The sequence below is a fragment of the Platalea leucorodia genome (assembly GCF_965183815.1).
Source record: "Platalea leucorodia genome assembly, chromosome: 2".
In the NCBI taxonomy this organism is placed as follows: Eukaryota; Metazoa; Chordata; class Aves; order Pelecaniformes; family Threskiornithidae; genus Platalea; species Platalea leucorodia.
The window spans coordinates 95,377,910-95,390,954 of NC_138824.1; positions in this window are offsets into that span (position 1 = coordinate 95,377,910).

Consider the following 13,045-nt stretch of genomic DNA (forward strand, 5'->3'; position numbering starts at 1 on the left):
AGGAATACCAGCAGCCACAGATATCTTGGTTATAGCCTTGCTCCCATCTGGATCTTCAGTTGTTTAACAGGTAACCTTAACATCATGCCATGCGGTAAGATCAAAAGTAAACAAAGGAAAATGGCATGCACAGCTCTCTGTGTATGTAATTATTTTATCCCTTCTGCCACCTACTCCATGGCCGTCGCCCCTATCACCATGTCAGCAGTTGCGGTATTATTTGGTGCAAAGCGCCCCGCTTGTGAAGGCGTTGGCCTTGCTACAAGAGATGTGGTTGGATAGCTTTAGCACTGTTGTTTTTACTTAGAAACCCTGGATCCCCTCAAGGCAGTTGATGTTGCACACAGAACCAAGCATTTAATATTAAATTGTTTGGGGGTTTTTTTTGTTTGTTTATATTGGCAGCTTTACAATTAGGCTTTTTAGTTTAATCTGGGTTGAATTGATATTGTTGGCTTCGTATTGTGGGTAGCACTGGCTTGGCTGATGACTGGTGTAGGTGAACATAACTCTCATCATGTCGCCTCACACCATGAGGAATTCACATCGTGCACACACTTGCAAGTTCATATTTGTGTACGTACTTTTAGGATTGACTCTAGAACAATCATCCCTTCAGCTGCAACGTAGCGCATATATATTTATATGTACCACCATTCACATGGCAAAATTTTGCACGTGCACACACACTCGCACAATCTCTTTGTAACATCTTTCACACTCAGTTGCTCATGAGGTTGGTTAGGGCTCCTCTCTTGCATTCAACTCCAGCTTTCTCTAGCTCTAGACCTTCAGCTTGTTGGCAGATGAACATGGCATCTTGGATCAAAAAATGCATAAAGGTAAGAAGATTACATACAGGTTCTATATGGCTTTTTTTTTTCAGTTAATTCAAAGACAATCCTTCTTTTATGTTTATTAGCTTGTTGTAGGTCCTACTCTAAGATTTCTTTGCTTAATGCAAAGAAATATGAGCTTATCACAGTTATACACAGCAATTCAGAATATGCAGTTAGCATTCGCTGATGGCAGCACTGATGGTGTATTGAGTGTGTATTTCCCAATGCATGGATAGAGTGTTTTTAAACAGCAGTTTTCTTTTCTATTACTTGCTAATTTCTGAATTCTGTTGTCATTGCATGAGCTTCAACACTTTGCTCGCAAGCAAGTGATGGTATTTAAATTCTCCTGGAAATATCTTTTACATATGCAGGAATTAAAAAAATATTTGTGTGTCCCTTGCAGAAATATCTTGTGGAAATGCTAATGGTTTTCTTACCTCACAGCTCTATCCAGGGAACGTTCCTGTATTTACCATTCCAGATCACTGCAGTGATGGCTTAACTCAAGACAGATGGGCCGCTCTCCTCCTTCCAATAAAATTATTTTCTCCTGATGTGTGTGGTTCAGTCTCACTCTTGAATGTAAGCTGGGAAAGCCACCCCGCTCACTGTCATAAGTTAGTCTTTGGCCAGTGGTTGGTCCCTGCATACATTGCTTTGGGTACACACCAAATGCCACAAAGGACCCAAGTGCTGAGATGCTGCCTCTGTCCCGCAGCTGAAGAGAGCGCTCGCCCCAGCTGGGGAATGTCAAGCTGGAGAAGACCCTTCAGAGAGGAAGGGGGCACCCCACAAGGCCCACAGGCAAGCAGGATGCAAGGGCTCATCAGCAAGAGAAGGACTCTTCTCTTGGGACTTACAGAGCTGCTTTCTCCTACAGTGGCGTTAAACTGCTAATTTTTTCAAGTTCTGATCAGCAGCTTTGCTGTTTGTTTGGTTTTGGATTTCTCTCCAGTACACAACTGTTGAAGCTCCTCTCTGAACTCCCCCCAGTACCTTTTTTTCTTTTCTTTTCATCCTTGCCAGTTATTTTGTATTTTGTGAAGGACTTTATTCCTCAGTTTTTGTTATTTTGAAGACAGTTGTAATGCAAATCTTTTTTCTCTTTTATTCATTTATCTCTTCGCAAAATAAAGTTTATTAACTTTGGCAGAAAAAAAGTTTTAAATTTTAAATGTATGATTTATTTCATAAGGTAGAGCCAATTATTTTTGAGTTATAATAATAAATCAAGTTTGCAGAAAGGCATAAATATGAATGTCAAATACCTGGGGCATCTTATAAAAATACAGAATAAGACAAAGGAACAAGAGGCCTGGTAGGAGAAATGTCAACAGCAATTTTAAAGCTCCCAAAATCACAACTTTCCAGAATATTTAGATTTTATACTAACACAGGCAAAAATCTTTGTTTAAAATACAAACGTAAATACATGACAGGACTCAATGTCATTCTTTTACAGCCCATGTAAGATATGTTGTTATGATACACTGCAGTAACTCTAAAACAAAAAACTTCAAAGACAACTTAGTAATACAATGATTAATGGAAATTTTATGAAACGTTCAAAAGGATATTAACAGACTAGGTCACAGTATAGAATGTAATTTTTTTCAAAAAGTTGTACACAAATTTCATCCTACTTTGGCAATTATAAATGTAACATTTGGCTAAATAATTTTTGAAACTTCCACATTCAAAACATTTCAGTAGTTGATCAGACTGTGGAATTAATTTTTGCACAAATCTTCTTGAACCTTTTGATTGGCTTCCCAAGAGTCACTGGGAATTGATCATAAAAATTACAGTAGCAAGCTTGAAATTATTTAAACTAGAGCAAAGAAGCAATTAAATTTTAATTTCTTTTTAGTTATTACACTATTCCTGCTCTTTGCCCTTCCAGAAGACAGGGCAACATTTTGGCCTGTCCTAGAAAGGAGTCCAGCTTGACTGCAGGCAGCTCCTGCCTATGGAGGGACCCAAAATAGACACCTGGCTCGTACCCAAGCAATAGTTTCCAAGTGAACCAGCTCACAGCTCAGTATCAGCGATCCCTTACTCACACAGAGACAGACTCTGCCACCTTGTTCATGCTTAGTAGCACATTACTACTCAAGAAATAACACAGGCTCCTTCCAGAATGAAGCATTATTCTTTGTGAATAGGCTTAACAGGGTCTAGATCTTCGAAACAGCCTTTCTTTGTGGAGATAGACCTCATTTGCTCGAAGCCCCTTGGCTGTGGCTGTCCTATTCAGTCTCTGTTAGACCACTGCAAATATCTCACTGCAAATATCTTTCTTTCAGCCCGAGTCATCCTGGCGCTGCCATGGTCCGCAGGCAGGAGGCAGGTCTGTGCGGGAAGCGCAGTCTGTAGGCTGTTGTGGGCAGCTCCTGTCCATTTCGGAAGATCTGACATACCACTGTGATTTATTGACAAGGTATTTTGGACTTCAAAGCAAGAAAAAGAATTCGAATTCATGGTTTTCTTTGCTGTGAAAGGGAAATTAGTTTCTTACCCACTCCTCCTTCCAGACTGGGATATGACTCAGTCCCAATAGTTTAAAGATGATCAGAGCCAATACTGGATTTCTTTTGTGAGATGTGTCGTTGCTGTATTAAATGCTTAGGATAAAAATACCTTCTGCTGCAGTCTGCTGCTACACTGGAAAACAAATAGGACTTCTTCCTTTAGATTGACTGTTACGTAGCTGGAGGTAGATTGCTTTTCATCTAGACTTCAGTCAAATTTATAGTTTAAGGACTTCCCATCTAATAGAATCTAAAATTCTTGTAAAAATAATGAAACATACTTGTGCAATTTGGGCAGTGGTGATAACTGGGGAATATATGTCATGGGCAATGGTTTCAGAAATGTTTACTTCTTTGCTCGACTTCAAAACGAAAAATATCACAAGGAAACACGGGTTATTTGTGGTGCTAACAATGCATGTTTTTGAGGGTCTCTGGTTTCCTGTGGCGCCTCATCCTTAATGCACTTTATTGTGAACGTGTTGGCACACATCCTTTTCCCAAGCCAAAAGCCACCTGGCAGTTGCAGCAGGAAGAATGAAAAGCAACATCCCACTTTCAATGGTAAATTCTCAACCTGTGCATGATTTGTCGTAACAACGTACTCATTTGCTCGCCTACAGCGATAAATTACCAGTGTCTGGACAATGCTGTAGAAGCAAAATGATTTCATAATACCTCCTAAACTTATACCCCAAAGCATGAAAGTCTCTCTTTTATTTTAAAACATGGGAATATCTAAAGCAATATACTCCCCATGTAGATTTTAAATATTTTTGAAAGCCATAGTTTCATTTTGCCTCTGACATTACCTTTAACTTAAGAATAGAGGCAAATCTGCACCTTATAGACAAAGAAAAAAAAAGAATTTAAAAAAAAATCATATTTAGACATTTTGGATGCCTGGCTTAAAATACTTTGAAGGTTCATTGATTTTCAGATGGCTGGAACTGAGCACAGTCTGAACACCAGGTATCTCCTAAGGCATTTTGAGTAGAATATCCCAAAGCAGAGCACTCACTATTATTATTTGCTTTTGAAAATCTTGACTGGGAGTGACATTTCTGTTAGCTAGATCCCTTAACTCCAAGTAATACACAGCAGAGACGAACCACCCCTCTGTACATATGTTCATGCCTTTTTAAAATGATACTTTAAATGCTAGGTGCTTGAGCTCACTAATAATTCCCTGAATGCTACTAGTTCAATCAACATGCTAGTCCTTATATGTAGTAAACCTCAAGATGGCACTCTTGAACTACAGAGTTTTTCAGGGAAGCTGATTATGAATTTCTTGCAAGGAAAAAAAAATGGAATTCAATGGTGAGTGTGAACCTGTGCAGGAATAACCAAAGCAAATATCAAGTAGAACAGCAATAATAGACTAGGACATCAAAGCCTACTGGAGTTCACATGGCAAAATTTACTTGAAAGCACTGATTGCAATAAAAATGGTTGTTCATAAAAACCCACATTTTGTGAACAAATCCATGTTTTTTTGAAGCTTCTTCCCATTTTTTCCTTGCTCACTGTCCCTTATTCACTACTTCCTTTTCTCTCACAGAGGATGTTTTCATATTTCCTCATGAGCATCCTGAGGTTTGCTTAGGTGTTGCTTGGGTTTGGTTCAGACATGAGGTAGAACACATTTGGGGTCAATCTTCATGCCAGTGGCAATGGTCTATAAAGGCTGTGCCTCTCAGTTCCTCCTTCCACAAGTGACTCATCATCTCCCTGTCTGCAACAGAGGGTGCTGTGCTGGTACCTGTAACAAAAGTCCCTGATGGCTTTGCCCTGGCTTTTTCTGCTTTGTCCTCATGCAGCATGGGGACAGAAGGAGGAAGGCCTGACGTCCCCGAGCACAGAGGGTGAGGAAGGACACCTACCTGCCCCTCATTTGGGTGCTGTAGAGCCAACCTGCTCCTTGCCAGCCCCACGTGACCTCCTTGCTTTTTTCTTTTTACTTTTCACACGTTGTAGCGCCATTCCCTGCATCTCCACCAGGCTCCTGGGTGGAAATCCTGCATGTGGCTGGAGAGATGCTGTCTCAACACTGCCTGGGGGTTGGACACGGCTGCTGTGCCGTGGCTCCTGTGCAGCTATGGAGCTGCTGGCTCCATCCCAGGCACTGTGGTGGGTGGAGAAATGCTGGCACCGGCAGGCAGTCACCCCTGTTTCATGGGGCAAGGGGGGTGCCCTCCTCAAGCCAGGCTTATGTCAAAGTGGAGCTGGGAAGGGGGGCAGCAGCTCCCAGGCCTCCCAGAGCCTTTCTTCCTCTCTTCCTCTTCCTCCTCAAGAGGAAGTTTTGTGGAAGTCAGAGAGATGCAATAGGAAGCAGCCATGGGAGGGAGGATGGAGACCATGGGGGACCTACCCTGGCTTGCAAAGACTTTTGGGGGTCTTTCTCCCATGAAGTTTGCTCCTTTCACAAGAGCCTTCCCTCCCTCATCAGTTTGCCTCAGCTGTTGCTCCTCTCCATATTGACTTCGGAGACTCACAGTCTTGGCTGTGTTTTACGTGACATTAGGGTCACGGTTGGCACCCACCCAGCCCACCAGCCAGCCTGCCTTGCTCGCCGCCCTCGTAGCCACCGCGTTGGAGCTGGCTGCAGAGCACTGTTACAAAATCATCTGCTGACTCACCCTTCCCTTGCTTGCCTAAGTGAAATCATGCCTGCCTTTAAAAATCACATTGCAGCATTACATGACATATTTATCCACTTCTTTCACCGTCGTGAACTGCTTCAGATAAGCAGCTGTGAGGTTTTTGGAAAAGATAGTGGGTTTTTTTTTGCTCCAGGGCCATTGAAAAAGGCAGGGCATTTGTTTCTGCTCTGCTTGCTGGTATAAATCCGAATCTGTTGAATCACCAAGGTCATTCTTGGAAATGCTGGGAACTGCCTTCTCCAGAGCTGGTACAGGTGGGTCCCAAGGTGGGCAGCTCTGTTTTTTTAGTGGTGTCTGTGTCTCTTATATGCTGTTTCTCTCAGATATGTTGTGTGAGCACAGTGGTGTGGCTGCTTAGGGCAGAAGATGGATGCCTCTGAGGACGTCATATCATGTCAGCATCCTTTCTTATCATCATCCCCCATTGCAACATGGACTCACACAGACAAATCTCTCTGGGCCAAGTTTGGTTTTGGTACCAGTACTGTGAGGTTTTTCAGTTACTAAGCCTAGATCGGAGACCTTATTTACTTGCACCCTATTTTGCAGAGCCGCTGTGTCATGCATTGAATCTTTGTCCAAGCCAGGGTCTGGCACAACAGGGAGATTAGCTACCCAAGGCAAGAGCCTGTTGAGTGATGGATTTTGGAGATGGACAGGCAGGAAAAAAATGAGTGGAATTTTGCTTAGATTGAGTCAAAACACAAAACTTAAATTTTTTTGACTACTGAATAAGCCATTACACTACATTTTGATTAATCCAAATAGTGGTTTTGATTCTGATTTAATTATTTTTTGATTCAGTGTTGGTTTTGACTCTGATTCATCCGATATTTTTTAAACTTTTTTGCTTTATAAAGTAGTAGGTTAATTTTTAATTGGGAAAAAACTGAAATTTGAAAGTTCTGATGTTTCCAAAATTTACCAAAAAGAAGGTTGCTTTTTCAGAAGTAAAGCATTTCAATCTGACTTTAAGAAAAATACCACCTCATTTTTTTCTTCAGGAAAAACTATCTGCCAATTATGGCAAATCTTATTTCTTTCATTTTGTGATGATTATTAAAATAGTAATGAAAGCATGCTTTGGTAAATGTTATACTACACCTTGTTTTTTCCATGCTACAGAGCTGAGTAGAGCAGAGACATGGATACTTTTGGCACTTCACAGACTGGTTGTCTCAAAGGCGCTGAGAAAACCTTTTAAGCATGACAGTCAAAAGGATACTTTCAGTCCCAGAAGTATGTTCTACCATTAGAGAACTTACTAAGTAACTTGGGCAGTTTTCTGATGTGGCTGGCAATTTAACAGCTAGCTGCTTCCAGAAAGACCTGTACTGCCAGCCTCTCCCTTCCCCAGGTCATCTCTAAAGTCCCACCATCATTCCCTCTGTGTCAGCACCAACACTTGGCCAAGCCTGCAATGAGGAGGTCTGGACAGATAAACTAGCAAAAAAAATAGTCCTAGCAGAAATAAAGAGTAGGTTTCAACCAGTTTAGCCCCCAAAGTCTGCTTTTCATGGGACCCCTGCCAGGTACCAATGCCAGTAAGAGAAAAGGACCATAAGCAGGGCCATCCTGAGCAGGACCATCCTGAGCAGCAGGCTGGCTTGTCTCCAGCAGAGCACCATACCCCGGGAGGCAGCCATGCCGTGGAGCAAGGACGGTTTCAGACTTGGTGTTGCATCTCTCCTTTTCCTTTTGTGGTGATGCATCTCCCATTTTCTTGTTGCTTTCTTCTGTCATTTGAACTGTTTCATATGCTTGGTCCTGTGACACCTGCGTATCTCTACAATGTTTTCTAGAGCTTAAGTAGTTCCTCAAAAGCATTAAAAAGCTGTGGAGTACCCATGCAAAGGTGCAATTCATCAGTTCAGGTTGCTGACTTTTGGGAGAGGCTGAAGATTTCTTCTTTATTTTTAGAAAGTTACAAATAAAGGCATCTAACAGTCTTCCGAGTGAAAAGCATCATTTTTCTATCACTCCTGTTACGCTGGTCATTTCCAGATCTCAACTATTTACATACCCCCACATTTCGATCTGATGTGAATAAATTCTGTGGTTTTTTTAATGTATAACAACCCAAAAAATTGCAAACATTCTTTGAGCTTTGGCACTAGAAATTTTTACTTTCACTAGGTACAAGACGAAAACTAATGCTCCCCTCTGCTTTAGCTTGGAATACGGATTTGCAGAATTTCTCACTGGAGGACATGGTAGGTATTTTTAAATTGTGCTTCCTCTTTAATGTGGAGAGCCATCTCTGGGAAAAGTTTGCAAGATCAGGCTCATGGTCATCATTTAGTCAAACTGCATAATTCTTAGGTCTTTTAATCTTTTCTCATAAATCAATCCTCCAATCCCCTTAATCGTATTTGTTGCTCGTCTCTGAATTCCTTCCAATTTTGCAATTTACATTATAATTAGGGCTTAGTGAAACTGATGAGAAAGTGATTTTGGGGGCCAATTTTTATGCTGCTTGTAAATAGTCAAAATCTTGCTTTCCGCAGGATCGTGAGGGCCCCTGAACTGCGTGACAATGGCAGGGACCTGAGGAACTCCCACTCCTGGGGCAAGGACAGATGTTTTCCCAGATTCTCCCACTGTGATTTGTCACTAATTAGTATTCATTATCCCATTGATTTCCCTGGGACTATAACTGCCTACGGCACAATTCACAGTGAATAAGGACAGGAGGATCTGCCCCAGCCTGCACCTAGTATCACTAAATCACTGCCTGTTTTTACTCAAGGTGAGTAGTGTTAGGCAGCAGGCAGGGCAATGGGTTGTAACTGGGCTGTTTGGGGGAACATAAGGCAGCAGGGAGAGACGTTCGCTGAACGAATAGCTGTGCTGGGCAGAACACCTTCCCCAGGGTGTTTTCAGCTGCAATCGCATGTTCTGTAGGCAGCTGGGACAAATCCTGAAGTTAGAGCCTGTGCCCTGCTATTGCTGCCCCATGCCCCTCATTGCTCTCAGATCTGCTAGGGTGCTGCTCACCCCCACTCACTGTAACCACTGTCTGGAAGAGCGTTTATGCAAAGCCAGTGGGACCGAAGGTGGTTTGCAGATGGGAGGCCTGAAGAAGATGTACAACTGGCAGAGGAGCAGCTGCTGCCACCACAACCACCTCCCCTGCTGCTGCTGGCTTGCCACGGGGACATCTGCCCACGGCCAAAGCTTGCCCCCGCAGTGCATGTGGAGCGGATGAGAGAGCACGCATGATCCTTCATGCTGGGGAGAGAAGGTGGCCATCATAAAGACCTGGTGGATTGAAAGTTTCTCAGCCAGCACAGCTGACTAGGGTTTATGCTTGTCCATAGGTGAAGGGGGTGGCTCAGAGTAAGGCCATCTGTGAGCCTTTGTAGAAGAAGCCCGTGCAGAGAGTCCTTGCTGTACCTTTCAGATTAGCTGCCAACTACTCCTCTCAAGGACCCAGAATTGGTTTCTGATTCTGTTTTTCTACCTTAAGTTTTTCTTTTCTTATGTGATGGCTGCGAAGAGTTGGAAATCCGCCCCGCTGGCAACAGACTGAAGACTCCTGTGAGAGTCTTAGCTCAAATGCAAGCTACAGAACAACCATTAGGAAAAAAATAGCTGAATCCCTGCCTGCCTATTTTATGCCCATAGCCATACCAGCCATATTGTCATTTTGGTTCTGCTTCCTCTGAGTGCACATATGAGAAGCTACTAGCACATGTTTCTAGTCTCAGTCACACAGGTCAATGAAAATGAAGATTTTCAGGTGCCCTCTGCTCACTTTTATTCAAATATTTTGAAGATTCTTATGGGAAAATATCTCATATTGCTCTTATATTATTGCTTTATAATAATAATTATTCTGTTACATTAAAATACCCTTTTCCTTACAGTATAGATGCTAGAACCAAAAGCAGAATGAATATTCCCATGTAAAGAGAAAGTAGAAGACAGTGCACTCTACAATAAACAGGCAACACCAGTGAGAGAGAGCAGCGTCATTATCTCCATTCTGCAAACAGGAACATAGAGAGGCACAACTCATCCAGCTGATGTTGCACAGAAAGTGGGCATGGGGAGGCTCTGGAAATGAGTCGGTCCCAGCTCCTTGACTACAACCCAAGCAAGCCATTTTACAGATACTTTCTCACGCATCACATGCAGTCCAGCCGTCTCAACCTTCTTGAGCAAAAGAGTTACCAAATTCATTGAATGATACCCCGAATAAGAACTGTGTGGTTCTTTCTGTGCCACACTGCTGGGAAGACAGACCAACAAGTATATTTGCTGTCCAAGTGTATCACCATGGCAACCGAAAATTATAGTCAGGAATACTGTAGTTTCTTGTTTTTATCGTGGCCTTCAGGTTCTACTTAGTGATAAACACGGTCAATTGTTTTAGTGTTCAAGTATGGATAATAGACTAATGGTAAGAACACTCTGAATATGTGAAGCCAAAGAGCTTTCCTCATTTATCTTTCTTAAGTCGGCCCCAGAAGATAAACAAGAAAAAGAAAAAAACCCATTCTTAATAGAGTGGAAACCAAATATTCTGCAACTCTAGAAGAAAGAGGACTTTGTCCAAGATTTTTAAATGCAACTATTAATTTTATATGACTCAGGTTTCCTATGTCCAAATTGAGACCTCTCAGCAATTTGTTTTCTGAAAACTACGTTTCTTCAACCTGCCTCATGTTGGATTCCCAGGAATGCGGTGATGGAAATTAATAGTTTTGAAACTGAGGACACTTCGTCACGGCACTGTGACAACAGCAGTTGAATGGGATTTAGGAAATTTGGATTTAGTCCTAGCTCTGCCACAGACCTATGGTGTGGTCTTAGTCAGGCAATCTGCCTGGGATTCAGTTTGCAGTCTGAGAAAAAACAAAGGTAAAATTTCATTTTTCCTCTCCATCATTAATACTTACGCTGTCAGTGCTCAGTGTTGATGACTGTCTCTTTCTACAACGTCTGTCACAGTAGCCTCTTTATTCTGCAAGATTAATCACAATTAGTAAACAGTAATGCAGCTCTGCACCTAATTAAAACAGTTAGAGAGTTACTTAGGTAGGTTTGGCAGACCTCACCAAGATTTGCCCTGTGATGGCTGCAGTGTTGTCTCTATGAAAGTTATCTAGATAGTGCTGGTTCAAGTATATGAACAACTGCTGCGGTCCCATTTTAAGGCTGTGATATAGATATCAGTAGGTACTCAAGAGGAGTAGTACAGATTTTCTCTCCATTAGGCAGATTAGCAGGGAGAAGACTATGAGAGACACTGAAAAAGCAGAAGGGGCAATGGCCCAATTACAACCCATTGCCCTGCCTGTTCTTTCAGCCCTATCTAGAGAGCATGGGGAGAGGAATGGGAGAAAGATGGGCTCAGGAAAAGGCGAGGTACTCAATGCTTTCTTCTTATCAGTCCTTGCTAGTAAGACTTGCTTTCAGCAATCCCAGGTCTCTGAGACCAGTGGGAAAATCTGGAGCCATGGAGATTTTACCCTTGATGGAGAAGGATCAAGCTAGGGAACATTTAGGCAGGCTAGACATATATAAATCCATGGGACTTGATGGGATTCTTCCATGAGGGCTGAGGGAGCTGGCCCATGTCCTTGCGAAGCCATTCTCAATTATCCTTGACAGGTCATTGTGATGGGTGGATGCTTGGAAGAAAGAAAATGTCACTCCTATCTTCCAGAAGGACAAGAAGGAGGATCCAGGGAACTACAGGCCAGTCCACCTCACCTCCAACCCTGGGGAAGTGAGCAAGAAAATAATCTTGGAAAACACTTCCAGACATGCAAAGGATAAGGTGACTAGAAGTGGCTGGCATGGAATTATGAAGAAGTGATGTTTGACCAACCTGATAACCACCTGTGATGAGATGCCTGGCTTGGTGGATGAGATGAGAGCTGTTGATATTTCTTGTCTTGGCTTTAATAAGGCTTTCCGCGCTGTCTCCCATAATATCTTCATTGACAAACTGATGAAGTACTAGATAAAAAGATGAAAACTGGCTGAACTGCTTAGCTGAAAGAGTTGTGATCAGCATCACAAAGTCCAGCTGGATGCCAGTAACTGGTGGTGTACCCAGGGGTCGATACTGGCACCAATACTAACATCTTCATTAATGACCTGGATGCTGGGATAGAGTGCACTTTCTGCAAGCTTGCAGATGATACAAAACTGGGAGGAGTGGCTGACACTCCAAATGGTTGTGGTGCCATTCACAGGGGCCTCAACAGGCTGGAGAAATGGGCTGACAGGAACCTCAAGAAGCTCAAAACAGGGAAAAGTCAAGTCTTGCACCTGGGGAGGAACAACCCCATGCACCAGTACATGCTGGGGGCTGACCAGCTGGAAAGCAGCTTGGCAGAAAAGGACCTGGAAGTCTTGTTGAACACCAACTTGGACATGAGCCAGAAAAGTGCCCTTGTGTAAAGAGGACCAACAGCCTCCTAGGCTGCATTAGGCAGAACATCACCAGCAGGTCAATGGAGGTGATCCTTCCCCCCTGTTCAGGACTGGTGACACATCTGGTATCTATTATTGGGCTCCCCAGTACAAGACAGACATGGATATACTGGAGCAAGTCCAGCAAAGGGACATGAAGATGATTAAAGGATTCTGGGCATCTCTACTGTGAGGAAAGACTGAGAGAGCTGAGACTGTTCAGCCTGGAGCAGAGAAGACTTGGGGGAATCTTATCGTTGTCTAAAAATACCTGATGGGATGGTGCAAAGGAGACAGAGCCAGGCTGTTCTCAGTGGTGCCCAGTGACAGGATGAGAGGCAATGAGCACAAACTGAAATACAGGAAATTGCATTTAAACATAGGAGAAAAAATTTCTTACTGGAAGGGTGACTGAACAGTAGAACAACTTATCCAGGTAAGTTGTGGAGTCTCCATCCTTGGAGATATTCGAAACCTGACTGGAGCAGCCCTGAGCAACCTGCTGTAGTTGATCCCGCTTTGAGCAGGGGGTTGGACTAAACAATCTCCAAACATTCCGTCTGTCTCAGCAGTCCTG